The sequence below is a fragment of the Notolepis coatsorum genome, assembly GCF_963971535.1.
Source record: "Notolepis coatsorum genome assembly, chromosome: 10".
Classification (NCBI taxonomy): domain Eukaryota; kingdom Metazoa; phylum Chordata; class Actinopteri; order Aulopiformes; family Paralepididae; genus Notolepis; species Notolepis coatsorum.
Genome location: NC_140174.1, coordinates 21,976,751 through 21,989,942, shown reverse-complemented (window position 1 = coordinate 21,989,942; position 13,192 = coordinate 21,976,751). Strand labels below are relative to the sequence as shown.

Below are 13,192 nucleotides of genomic sequence, written 5' to 3'. Positions count from 1 at the left end.
AATGGTCATTCCATAAATCGCCAACGTTTTACCAGCTGCTATTGCAGCATTGTCCAATTGTCCGAAAAGGGCTAGGGAGAAGCACTAGGCTTGTCGGGCCCTACCCCTGAAGACTTACATTTAGTTTATTTTTTTTATTTACATACATACATACATACATGAGTACATACATATAGTACACATTACAGTATAGTATACCTGCAGTATGTAATAGTATATAATATTATATAGTACATAATAGTGTATACAACACATATATAATGTGATATGAGATACATAGTACATGATATATACAATATAATATAGTACCATAATATAATATAATATAATAGTGTAAATATAGTTTAATATAATATACAAATTAATTATAATATGATTATATAATGTAACGTACAATACAGTATCATATGTATTTTCTTTATTAATATGTAATTAAAGCTCTTCTTCCCTTCTGTACCTATCGAAAATAGATTTTTTTTAGTCTAGATTTGAATTGATTTATGTTTTCACAATATTTTAGTTCATCCTCTAGAGTCTAGCCCATTCCACAGGTAATAGGTTGTACTTGAGTTTGTATATTTTGTATAGTGTTGGGGACTTCAGCATTTCACTGTAATGTACATGTAGACCTACTGTACTTTATATGCCACAAATAAAATTAAACTTGAACTTGTTCGACTATTCAGGTCATAGTTTTCAATATCCTAAGTATCTCCTCGTCTACAGTATATTATTAACACTGTACTCACCTGTTCAGGTGTGGTGGTGTTGAGCAGCAGGACCAGGCTGCCCTCCTCAGAATACACCCGCATGAACTGCAGCAAGATGCGGTCTACTCCCATCCCCTCCGCCGTCACCAGCAGCCCGTCGGAGCCGAACAGACTCAGGAACATCTCCGTCTCAAACTCCAGCAGAGGTCCCGCCATGGTGTCACTGGAATTGGACACAAGAAAGCACGAACTGTCATCGACTACTTTCCTTGACTGCAGCACGATCAATGGGAGCTAAAACCTTGGTAAATAAATCATGGTTTGACTTGCAACGAAGCCTTTACACAATCTGAGATGTCAATGATATTTTTGCGGCGTTTAACGCAAAGAGCTCAAAACAAAGACACTATAATAACGTGTCTCTGCACCGCGTGATTTTTTTCCGTAGCCTCTGTTTGCGAAGACGCTCTCTGATTGGCTAGCCCGCGTACAGCGAAGACCCTCTCTGATTGGTTTAGCAGTTTGATTTGGGCACAAAAAGGCGTGTGCCATCTTCGTCAAGTGGTCAGTAGCAACGAGCACATCCAAGGACTTGTTTGCAGAATCCTCAGCACACCAGAAGTCTATGCTCACAAGTTCAAGGGAATCAGTCGTTATGATGTTCTCCAATGGTGCTCTGGCTTCAGGCTCAGGAGTCTTGCTCATCACGCATCGCCGACAGCACCTCACATACTCCCTCACATCTTTCTCCAGGCCTTGCCAGTAAAACCGGTCTGGTAAGGTACAAAGTCCGCTGTTGGCCCTGGTGACCAGCCTCATCATGGACACCTTTCAGCACCATGGCTTGCAGCGAAGCGGGGACCACATACAGGTACGTCTTCTTCTTTGTAACTGTGTTCCTCGACAGGTGATACAGCACACCCCTCCTCATTGTTAGCTTATCCCAGCCCCTCAGTGACCGAAGGACATCAACAGACTCCTGAGCACGCTCTCTTCTTGAAGGTCTTCGTCCTCTCTCAACAAAGGAAATCACTTTGTTTAACACATGGTCATCTTTTTGCTTATTCATGAGTTGATCATGTGACAGCACCTCTCCACCAATCTCTTCTGATGGCATAACTATCTGAGGAAGCTGTGGCAGCAGCAGCGCATGGGGCCCCATATCACTGTTCTGCAGTGGCATGCCACCGCAGGCTCAACATCGGAGGTCACGTCGAATGGATGATTAGACCAATGGAACACATCCTGAACCTGTTCTGTGCGCACAGCATCAGCTTCACCCAGCAATGCCTTGTACGCAACCCTCGTCAGACGATGGAGTGCACTAGGCCGGATGAACGGCTATCTGCTCAGGGCATCTGCAACAATATTTTTGGGACCAGGGATGTATTTGATGTCAAACTGGTATGGGGCTAGCTTAGCAACCCATCTCTGTTCACACGCATCCAGTTTTGCCTTGGACAAGATGTACGTTAACGGGTTGTTATCAGTCCATACTGTGAACTGGTGTCCCCTCAACCAATGGTGAAACTTGTCACAGACGGCCCATTTCATAGTAAAAAATGCCAGTCTATGCGCAGGATACTTCGACTGCGCATAGGTGAGCGACTTGCTTGCGAAAGCAATTGGTCTTGCTGTTGTCCCACCCGCAGGCACCTGTGACAAAACTGCACCAAGGCCATTACTGGAGGCATCCACTGAGAGCAGGAAAGATTCACTGAAATCAGGATGGGCCAAAACGACCCGGTCCAGTAAGGCCTGCTTCAGCTGATGGAAAGCATCCCCGGCACTCATCTGTCCAATATGCCGCAGTCATTGTCCGTCGAGGAGGCAGGCGTTTCTTCCCTTTCCAACGAGGAGCCTTGTTCCCAGTCGTAAGTCCAAACAGTGGTTTGGCTATGGTGGAACAGCCCTCAATGAATTGCTGGTAATATACCACCATTCCCAGAAATGAACGGATCTTCCGCTGTGATGGAATCTCTGTACCTTCTTCCATGAGGTCAGCTTCTGTCAGCGCAGTGATGGCTTTTACCTTGTCAGGATCCGTAGCGATGCCATCAGAACTAACGACATGTCCCAGGAACCTCACAGAGCTCTGCAAGAAATTACATTTCTTCGGAGCCAATTTAAGGTTGTGAGCCTTAAGTCGTTCGAAGACCATTTCCAGGCGCTCCAAGGCCAGGTCTTCTGTAGGCGCGAACACCAGGACCTCATCCAGATAGCACAGTAAACTGAGGAAGTTCTGATCCCCAAAGATGTTAAGCATCATCCGCATGAAGGTGGCAGGGCTGTTGCACAGACCCTGTGGCATGCGGTTGTATTCGTATAGTCCGAATGGCGATGTAAAGGCTGTATACTTCCGGTCATCCTCGTGCATTTCAACATTGTAGTAGCCGGAAGTGAGGTCCATGGTGGAGAAGTAGGCGTTGCCACCCAATGCTGCTAGAGCATCGGCCTGGTGTGGAAGAGGATGGAGTGTGCGTTAATCCATTGGAAGTCATTACAGAGTCTCAGGTCTCCCGACTTCTTCCAAACAATGACCAAACGTGAAGCAAACTCACTATTTGACTTCCTTATGATCTCTTGTTCTTCCATCTCACTCAACACCAGCCTGAGCTTCTCATACTGATTAGGTGGAACTCGTCTGTATGGCAAGCGAAAGGGTTTCTCATCACTGAGTCGAATCCGGTGAAGACAGCCTGTAGCCCTTCCACAGTCTAACTTATGCCTGGAAAATATAGACTGGTACTGAGCTATCAGATGCACAAGTTTTTCTTTACACAAAGAGGACACATCACAGGAATCAAGATTTATGTCAGACAACTCTAAACCACGTAAGACTGAACCAGGACTGCCATCACATCCACCAGGTTCCTCTTCTCTGTCACATCTGTCCGATAAAGTGGATGTATCATCGGTCAGACTCGATTCATCACGGTGGTTAGGTTATCATCTTCCCTCTGCACTTGTTGCTGCAAAAGGGGTGGTGAAACGTCATCCACCTCAGAGCAGTCAAAATCCTCCAAGGCCATGCATGGATATACGTCGGCAAGCTTGGCATTTCGTCTGAGGGTCACTGATCTACCAGAGGGATTTATCACCTTCATTGGCAGCCATCCATCATTCCTCAGCAGGGCCACTGTCTTCCCAATCAGGACTGATCCCGGTCTTGACGTCCCACAGCTGGGCTCCAGAATGACAGCACTACCACCAGCTGAGATGTTGTTCACACTCTGTATCCTGCCCCATACCAAATGTTCACTGAAGGGCTCTAGAGTCACGGCTTTTTATTTTCATGGTCCCCACTTTGTCAGGGATGTCATTTCCTGTCCACATCTCCACATTGGCCATCAAACTCAATAACTTGTGCTGCTCAGCTTCACCGTGTTCAGATGTGGGCCCCTTGTTCAACAAGTCCCCTGATATCGTTAGCTGACGAATCAAGTATTTTAGGAGGTTACTGCCAGCGATGAGGTCATCTCCCTGATTTTCAACCACGAATGTTGGGACAGTCACACGACAGCCAAACACCTCCATCTCCAGCTCACACTCCTAAGGGTGTAGTCTTTGATCCACCGCATCCCACAAGAATCGCGTCTGTTGGGCTCAATGCAGCGCTTTTCAACACTCCTTCCTGTAAGAGTTGTGGCAAAATCTTCGCACTCAATGAACAAGCCATCGACCCACTGTCGAGCATGGTCCTCACCTCAACTTTGAAGCCAAAACGTATTTGCCGCTGTTATTTTGGCCTCTTGGATACTGACGGTCTGTCCTACCCTGAAACTGGCGCTGCTGAGGCCTTTGCTCAAGAGCACGCTCCAACATACCGATGATACGCTCCAATTGGTCCGTGGGCCCCTGGGAAGCCTGAGTTGTAGGCATTGGAGCAGGCTCATTAGTAGGCTTAGCAACAGGTGATGTGGGATGACCAGCTGAACCGACTTCCAGCGTAGTGATGGCAGGGGTTACCTTTGGCCAGGATGATTGTCTCGGATTCCTTCTGTGTTCAACCAGCCTTTCATGGACATCTGCAGCTGTCCACTGTGGTAAAGGCTTGCACTTGAATATGAGACAGTTCAGGGTCAGGGCAATGTCTAATAAACATGGCTGTGAGCTCACGAGATGGATCATCAATTGTCTTACTCTGTCTCTTTAGACAGTCCTCTGTCACGTCCATAGCCCTGTTCAGTCTGAGCCAATAATCAAAAGGTTGCTCACCAGAGAATGGGATGGTGGAATAAAAGTCAGCTAAAGGCATGGTGGAGAAAGCAGTGTCACTAAAGTGCTGTTTTAGCATATCAAAAATAGGACCTGGGCCACTAGACAGATCAAAAGAGGGGTTACTGCGTATGCTTAACTCTCACCACCTCCTGTGCCCTCCCCATGAGCCTACTCATGACCTCCTCAGCCTGCTCTGCCACTGAGATCCCCCTTTTTCACAAGTATGTCCTGACTACTGACTCCCATTCATACACTGTGCATGTATCAGAGCCATCCCCTCTAAAGCACACTGGCTCCCTAATCTCAGACTTCACCACCATGTTTACAAGAGCAGTTGTGGCGGAACAGAGTAACTGTCATTGGCATCGATCTGATAACTTTCCAAGATTAGACATAGGTGTAGATGTGAGAGGTGAATGCTGAAAACTGTTGCTAGCCCTCCCAACTGATGGAATCGGAGTGTACATCATTGCACCCCTCCCAACTCCAGAATATTCACCACCCTCCATCATGCAAAGGCATCGAGTGTAAAACTGTATACTATAAAAATAAAAAATAAACTAATAATCAGACTTTACCAGTACTCTTGTCCACCAAATAGTCAACAACAATCTTGAATGACACCATACTATCAATGAAAGAAAAGAAAATCAGCAAGCTGATCACACTATCAGTAAAAGAAAACACAGAATGTTATGTAAAATCACCTATAATACCAAAAAGAGAACCTTTTATATTCTAGAAACCTGTGTGAAAGTGTATTAGGAATCACCAAAAACCACAGTACAGATAACTAGAGTAGTTGAATAAAAATTTCCTAAATCCCTGCTCAACTCAAATCAAATGGGAACACATGCCTTCTCTATTTGAACGACCACATCAAACAAGAGGTGGACGCGGGCAAATACTGCGGCATGGTCATGCTGGACCTACAAAAAGCCTTCGACACTGTCAATCACTCCATTCTGATTGACAAGCTAAAAGCAATGGGTTTTGATAGTCTATCAGTGAGATGGATGCAATCCTACCTGGAGGGGAGAGAACAGATGGTGGAGGTAAACGGTACCCTATCCCCCCCCCCTCACAGTGAGCTGTGGTGTTCCACAAGGAAGCATACTAGGACCGCTACTGTTCCTAATTTATGCAAATGGTGTGTCGTCAGCTTGTGACTGCAACTTGTTCTTGTTCGCAGACGACTCAGCCCTGCTGGTCTCTGAGAAGAACAAGTTACAGATTGAAAAAACCCTCAGCTCGGAACTAGGCAAAATCTGCATATGGCTCGCTGATAACAAACTATCATTACACATGGGCAATTCTCTTCGGTTCAAATAACAAACTCAGCAAGACCGACGGCTTCTCAGTTACAGTGGGTGACAATATTGTCACAAGGAAAGATGAAATTACCTACCTGGGCTCCATCCTAGAGGCTAATCTTTCCTGTGACAAAATGGCATCCATCAACCAACAAACTCGATTCCGGATCTCCTCTCTGGTAAACAAGAACACCCTGAAGACTCTGGCAGGAGCACTCATACAAGGGTACTACGACTATGCTTGCACCTCATGGTACCAAAGCACCTCAAAGGCGCTAAAAACAAAATTACAAACATCTCAAAACAAACTGGTCAGACTACTGCTTGACCTTACTCCTAGAACCCACCTCACCCCTGCCCACTTTGACAACCTAGGATGGCTTAGAGTAGATGACAGAGTACAGCAACTTGCTTGTACAGTTGTACAGTGTTCCCCCCCCCCCACCCCTCCTGCCCAACCCCCCCACCCCCACCCCACCCACCGAACCACCTCCAATGTACAGCAACCCCCATCCCCCCCACCCCAATGTACAGTTTTTATGTCAAATGTATATACTCTTTTCGGGACTCTTTTTTTTTTATCACAAACAGTACTGTATTTGCAAATCTGGTATGTCATAAATGTATAGATGAAGCAGTACTGTCTATCTGTGAATGAATGAATGAATGAAAACTTTATTTAACAGATTGCAGAATGGGTACAATACAGTACGGCTCAATACATACAATTGTTAAGGGGATGCAGACCTGAGAAAGACGTTTGTCTTGTTTCCATCAGGGTCCCCCATTTTCAATTCATATAGACATATATGACATACATGACATACAGATAGTCAGTACTGCTACATCTATACATTTATGACATACCAGATTTGCAAATACAGTACTGTTTGTGATACAGAAGGAGTCAAGAAAAGGGAGTATATACATTTGACGTAGAAACTGTACATTGGAGGTTGGGTGGGGGGGGTTGGGTACATTGGGATATTGACAACCATACTGGGTAATTTACATTGGAGGTGGTTGGGGGGGGGGGGGGGGGGCGGGGGGCACACTGTATAAACAAGTAACACTGTACATTGAGGGGGGGGGGGAGGAGACACTGTACAAACAAACACAATTGTACATTGAACTATTGACAAAACCATACTAGGTAAATGACTGTACATTGGAGGGGGTTGGAATGATTGGGTTAGGATATTTACAGGGGCCAGTGTTGAATTGCAGTCTCCCGTAGGTGTCCCTTGAGAGAGGTTTTGAAAGTGGGTAGTGATCCACATTCCTTTACAGCTTTGGGTAGGGCGTTCCACATTGATGTGGCATAATTGCGAAACGTGTTTAGTCCCTTATTTGAGCCGAATCTGGGTTTGACATGATTTGTGGAGCTCCCTCTGGTGTTGTGATCGTGGTATTCACTGACCTTTGGGAAGTATTTTGACATGTACATGGGTACCTTGGTCGTGTAGTGTATCTTGTAGACCAGGCCCATTGCAAGTTGTTGTACTCTGTCGTCTACTCTAAGCCATCCTAGGTTGTCGAAGTGGGCAGGGGTGAGGTGGGTTCTAGGAGTAAGGTCAAGCAGTAGTCTGACCAGTTTGTTTTGAGATGTTTGTAATTTTGTTTTTAGCGCCTTTGAGGTGCTTTGGTACCATGAGGTGCAAGCATAGTCGTAGTACCCCTGAATGAGTGCTCCTGCCAGAGTCTTCAGGGTGTTCTTGTTTACCAGAGAGGAGATCCGGTACAAGAATCGAGTTCGTTGGTTGACTTTTTTTATTACATTGGATGCCATTTTGTCACAGGAGAGATTAGCCTCTAGGATGGACCCCAGGTAGGTAATTTCATCTTTCCTTGTGACAATATTGTCACCCACTGTAACTGAGAAGCCGTCGGTCTTGCTGAGTTTGTTATTTGAACCGAAGAGAATGGACTCTGTTTTGCCCATGTGTAATGATAGTTTGTTATCAGCGAGCCATATGCAGATTCTGCCTAGTTCCGAGCTGAGGGTTTTTTCAACCTGTAACTTGTTCTTGTCAGAGACCAGCAGGGCTGAGTCGTCCGCAAACAGGAACAAGTTGCAGTCACAAGCTGACGACATGTCATTTGCATAAATTAGGAACAGTAGCGGTCCTAGTATGCTTCCTTGTGGAACACCACAGCTCACTGTGAGGGGGGGGGATAGGGTACCGTTTACCTCCACCATCTGTTCCCTCCCCTCAAGGTAGGATTGCATCCAGCTCACTGATAGACTATCAAAACCAATTGCTTTTAGCTTGTCAATCAGAATGGAGTGATTGACCGTGTCAAAGGCCTTTTGTAGGTCCAGCATGACCATGCCGCAGTATTTGCCTGCGTCCACCTCTTGTTTGATGTGGTCATTCAAATAGAGAAGGCATGTGTCAGTGGAGTGGGATGTTCTGAAGCCAGATTGGAATTCGTAGATTAGATTTTTTTCCGCTAGGTACTTTTCGACCTGTTCGTAGACTATTTTTTCCATGACTTTCGAGATGGAGGTGAGAATAGAAACAGGGCGGTAGTTGCCTGGGTCTAATTTGCTGCCCTTTTTGTGCAGAGGGGTCACCCTCGCAATTTTGAAGTCCTTGGGGACGTGTCCCTGTTTTATGGAGAGGTTTATTATGTGTGTGATGATTGGTGTGATGGCGGCTGCTGAGTCTCTGAGGAATTTGGAGGGGATGTTGTCATGGCCAGTGGCCTTGTTAGGTTGGAGGGCGCTCAGTTTATTGAGTACCTCATCTGTTGTTACCGTTTCCAGCTTGAAGTCGTCCTTGCGGACCCCTAGGTTTTTGTAGAAAGCTACTATGTGTTCTACCCCATAAAGCCCTGAGTGGGAGGGTAGTTTGTTTACCAGTGTTGTGGCTATGTTTGTGAAGAAAATGTTTAAGTAATTGGCTACATCCAGCTTGTCTGTGATGAGCGTGTTGTCAGTTTTTATGTTTATGTTTGAGAATCTGGTTTTAAGTTTTTTACTGCATCCTAGTTGATTATTGAGTAATTTCCAAAGTTCACGTGGTTTGTTTTTGTTTTCCTCAGTTTTGTCATTGATGAAATTCTTTTTTGCAGTTTTGATCATGGAGTTTACGTCGTTTCTTAGTCTGTTTCTTTCTAGTTTGAGTTCAGTCACGTGGGCTTGGAGTTCACTGCTCGTGCTTTTAGTAAGCTTTGACTGACTTTTACGAAACTCAGAGCATTTTTTGTCTCTGGTTTTCATAGCGGCCAGTATTTCGGAGTGCATCCACGGCTCAGCGCGATTTTTTACCCTGGTGGTTCTTAGGGGGGCCATGTCGTTTAGTATTGCTGAGAATTTGGTTTTGAAACCAAGCCATGTTTCGTCAACCAGTGTACCATTGAGTTCATCTGACCAGTCCAGACTCTCCAGTTCAAGGTTGAAGGCCTCGCTAGAGTAGGTTTTGAGGTCTCTAGATGTGACTGTTTTGTGGCAGCCAGCCTTTTGTTTTAGTTTTTTTCGGGTACAGAATATCATATAATGATCACTTAGCCCACATGCTATAACCCCTTTATTTGAGATCTTGGACTTGTCGGAGGTCAGAATGAGGTCAATGGTAGTCTGAGTTGATTCACATACACGTGTGGGTTGGGTGATTAGCTGGCTGAGGCCATGCAGATCACAAAACCTACTGAAGGCCTTGAAGACGGGTGCATCTTTTCGTTGCATATCCGTGTTCCAGTCTCCAATAAGAATTTTGTCTACATCCTCAACTCCAGCTAAACACCCATCCATTGTATCATAAAAGCCACTATGATCTGGCGGCCTGTAGACTGTGCCAACCAGTAGGGATTTCGCCCTTTCGAATAGGATTTCCACCCATACAGTTTCAATTGATTTATGATTCAGGTCATTTCTGTTGATGAATTTGGTGTCCTTGTGTATGTACATACAGACACCACCTCCATGTTTGTTCCTATCATTCCTGATTATTGAGTAGTTCTCAATCTCTATCTCTGGATCTTTTACAGAATCGTCGAGCTTAGTTTCTGAGAAGCACAGTATGTTTGCCTTACCATTTATGAATATTTGCTTGATTTCATCCAATTTGTTTTTTAAGCTGTTAATGTTAATGTGAAAAATGTTCAGTCCATTGGCGTTGGTTATTTCATTTATGTTGGCAGGTTCGAAGTATTGTCCGTTTGTAATCTGTTCCTCTGTGTTGTTGTGGGTGGGAAGGGGGGAGGGGGGCGTCGGGTCCCGCGCCGTGTTGGAACAACAAAGAAGGGGGGAGGGGGGTGTCGGGTCCGGCGCCGTGCTGGGACAACAAAGGACTCGTTCCTGGTTGTTTTTGTTGTTAGCTCTGCTAGCTAGCCGGCTATCGGGCGTCGAGATGTTTACATCCCGCGTCGAGATGGTCGTCATGGTTTCGACCCTCGGTTCACCTCCTCTCGTCACTGCCTCACGTGTGCTCGTCTGCTGCGGCGTCATTGGGGAAGTGTTGCCGTCCGCGCAGTAGATGTAGCCACAGGTTGCGTTGTTGATGTTGTTGGTCGCGATGGGAACCTCCATCGCTTCTTGCTGTAGCCTCTGGTTCCGTGTCATTACGGGACCAGGGTTCTGATGTATGTCACCCGACATGAGCAGATATAATAAAAACATTGATCTCTTATTACACTTGCCTGCCGGGGGTAATTTCTTTCGTTCCGGATTTGCAGTAAGTACTGCGTGGATCGCCGAGGCTCCAAAGGGTGGATGTTTCCTCTCCGTGCCCGTTAACAAGTAGAAGTCGCAATGGGACTGTTGATTTACGTTTTCGCTACCCTCCACTTCTGTCTGGAGTTGCTGCTTGAGTTGTGAATTCAGGTACAAATCCATAATCCACAGGAGGGAAAGTAGAAAATGCGCAAAGTACTTTGTTGTTGCTCTGTTGCGTTGGCTGTTGCGTTGATTACGGGAGCTACGTAAAATGCGACCGTCCATGTTGAAGCCGGAAGCGTCACCCTGTATGTCATGTATGTCATATATGTCCTGATGAATTGAAAATGGGGGACCCTGATGTAAACAAGACGAAAGTCTTTCTCTGGTCTGCATCTCCTTAACAATTGTGTGTATTGAGCTGTACTGTATTGTACCCATTCTGCAATCTGTTAATAAAGTTTTCAATCAATCAATCACACAATGTGTTCGTTCTGATAAAAAGATCAACATTGCCACCTTGTGGCGTATGTGTGGTACTGCGCTCTGCTACCTGAGTGAAAACTCACTCGTTTTCAATCTGATAAATGGTCCAATGCTGCCACCTTGTGGCGAATGTGCAACACTGCGCTATTGTTTTTCAGAGCGCGAGTCAGCGGACTCCCTCAGCTGCAACACTGCGCTAGTCGTGACTGTTCATATAGCGCGAGTCAAGCGGACTCACTCAGCTGCAACACCAGTAGTAGCCTACTAGCATGTTATATACATTTTCGACACCATCTCACTTAATTATTATTTTAACACATTTACCATACGGTTGCTACATTCTACAATTTATTTTCAACATGCCTACATTAATACTTCCAACTAGTAGTGAGTTAAACATTTAGGAATATTATGTTCATTCTGGGTGTATGTGAACCTACCATGGACTCGTTCCCTCGTGTAATGATGGTACCACGCTGACGTGAACACTTGCGTTGTAGCTCACAAGGAAACGCCCATCAACCAATAAGAATCCCTAGAACAATTAAATGCCCTACTATTGGGTCGTTACCTTGACAGGTGGAATCACCATAAACTCTGTTACATGTGTGTGTGTGTGCGTGCGTGTGCTTCTGATTGACAGTGGAGGAGTAGAAGCCTTGTTCTGTTGAACTGCCTGTCTGTGACAACACTAACACATTCAAACACATGAGCTTATACTGTATTCTTCCTCCTAGCTTTGTAGACGGAGGCATAGAGGACTCACCACCACCACCAGTTGAGCCTTGACTCTTGATACATACGTTCATTTGCATTGATTCATCCACTCTGATGTGCTGACTCGGGTCTAATGCCAGTTCAAAGCAACAAAGCTTTATGAATGTCCCACCTTGTAACAGTTATAATATGGTTATAGAGGTTAATACATTGCTATTTAAATCTTTCTCTCTCCCTCCTTCCCCCCCCCCTCTCTCTCTCTCGGTCTCTCAGCCTGCCACTTGCATTAGGATAGTTATATTTAATTACCCTTGAAATAACATAAGAGACTAATGAGGCAATACACTACACTACTCTCTCTCACATTAGGATAGCCTTACTTACCCTCAGTTACAACATTAGGATATCATTACTTACCCTTAGATAGGATAGTATTACTTACTTACCCTTGAATCAACATGAAAGACATATGCACAATGAGTGACAAACTGACGAAAGAAGACCAAGCCAACAGCTAGTGTCTCTCTCTCTCTCTGAGACTAAAACCAACAGCTAGTCTCACTCTCTCTCTGTGTCAGAGACCAAGCCAACAGCTTGTGTGAGTGTCTCTCTCTCTCCCTCTGTCAGATACCAAGCCAACATCTATTCTCTCCCGCTCTCTTTCTTTCTTTATCTCTCTCTCTTTCTTTATCTCCCTCCTTCTCTCTCTCTCTGTCAGCGGGGCCGTGAGGACATTGGCCACAGATGGATCTCTTAATGTCCCGATGCTGAATAAATGATGCTGGTGGGAGACGGTGCAGATCTGCTGCGGAGGCTCAGACACGACTCAGCCGTTCCACACGGTACAGGTACATCACTGAAGGTGACTTTCTCCAAAGATGATACTCTCAAAAGACAAGGACTCTCAGGTAGTTAGCTATTAGACACACAATCGAAGAAGGGACCCTGAGATCTCTTTTATCTTTTGGGGTGACAGTGGTTCGGGAGTTAGATCAGTGTCTGGTAATCCGGAGGTTTCCGGTTAGATTCCTGCTCCTCCTGGGCAGCGTGTCGAAGTGTCCTTGAGCAAGACACTTAACCCATAA

At 45.5% G+C, this 13,192-nt stretch overlaps 1 pseudogene across 1 annotated transcript in view; it reads right to left on the bottom strand.

The window, feature by feature from the left end:
• The window catches only part of LOC311235783 (DNA repair endonuclease XPF-like), a 32,817-nt pseudogene extending 31,891 nt beyond the window's left edge, over positions 1–926 (bottom strand). The window contains exon 1 of the transcript in view: positions 750–926. The product of the transcript in view is annotated as a DNA repair endonuclease XPF-like (transcript). The remainder of the gene's footprint in view (positions 1–749) is intronic.
• Positions 927–13,192: the final 12,266 nt, after the last annotated feature.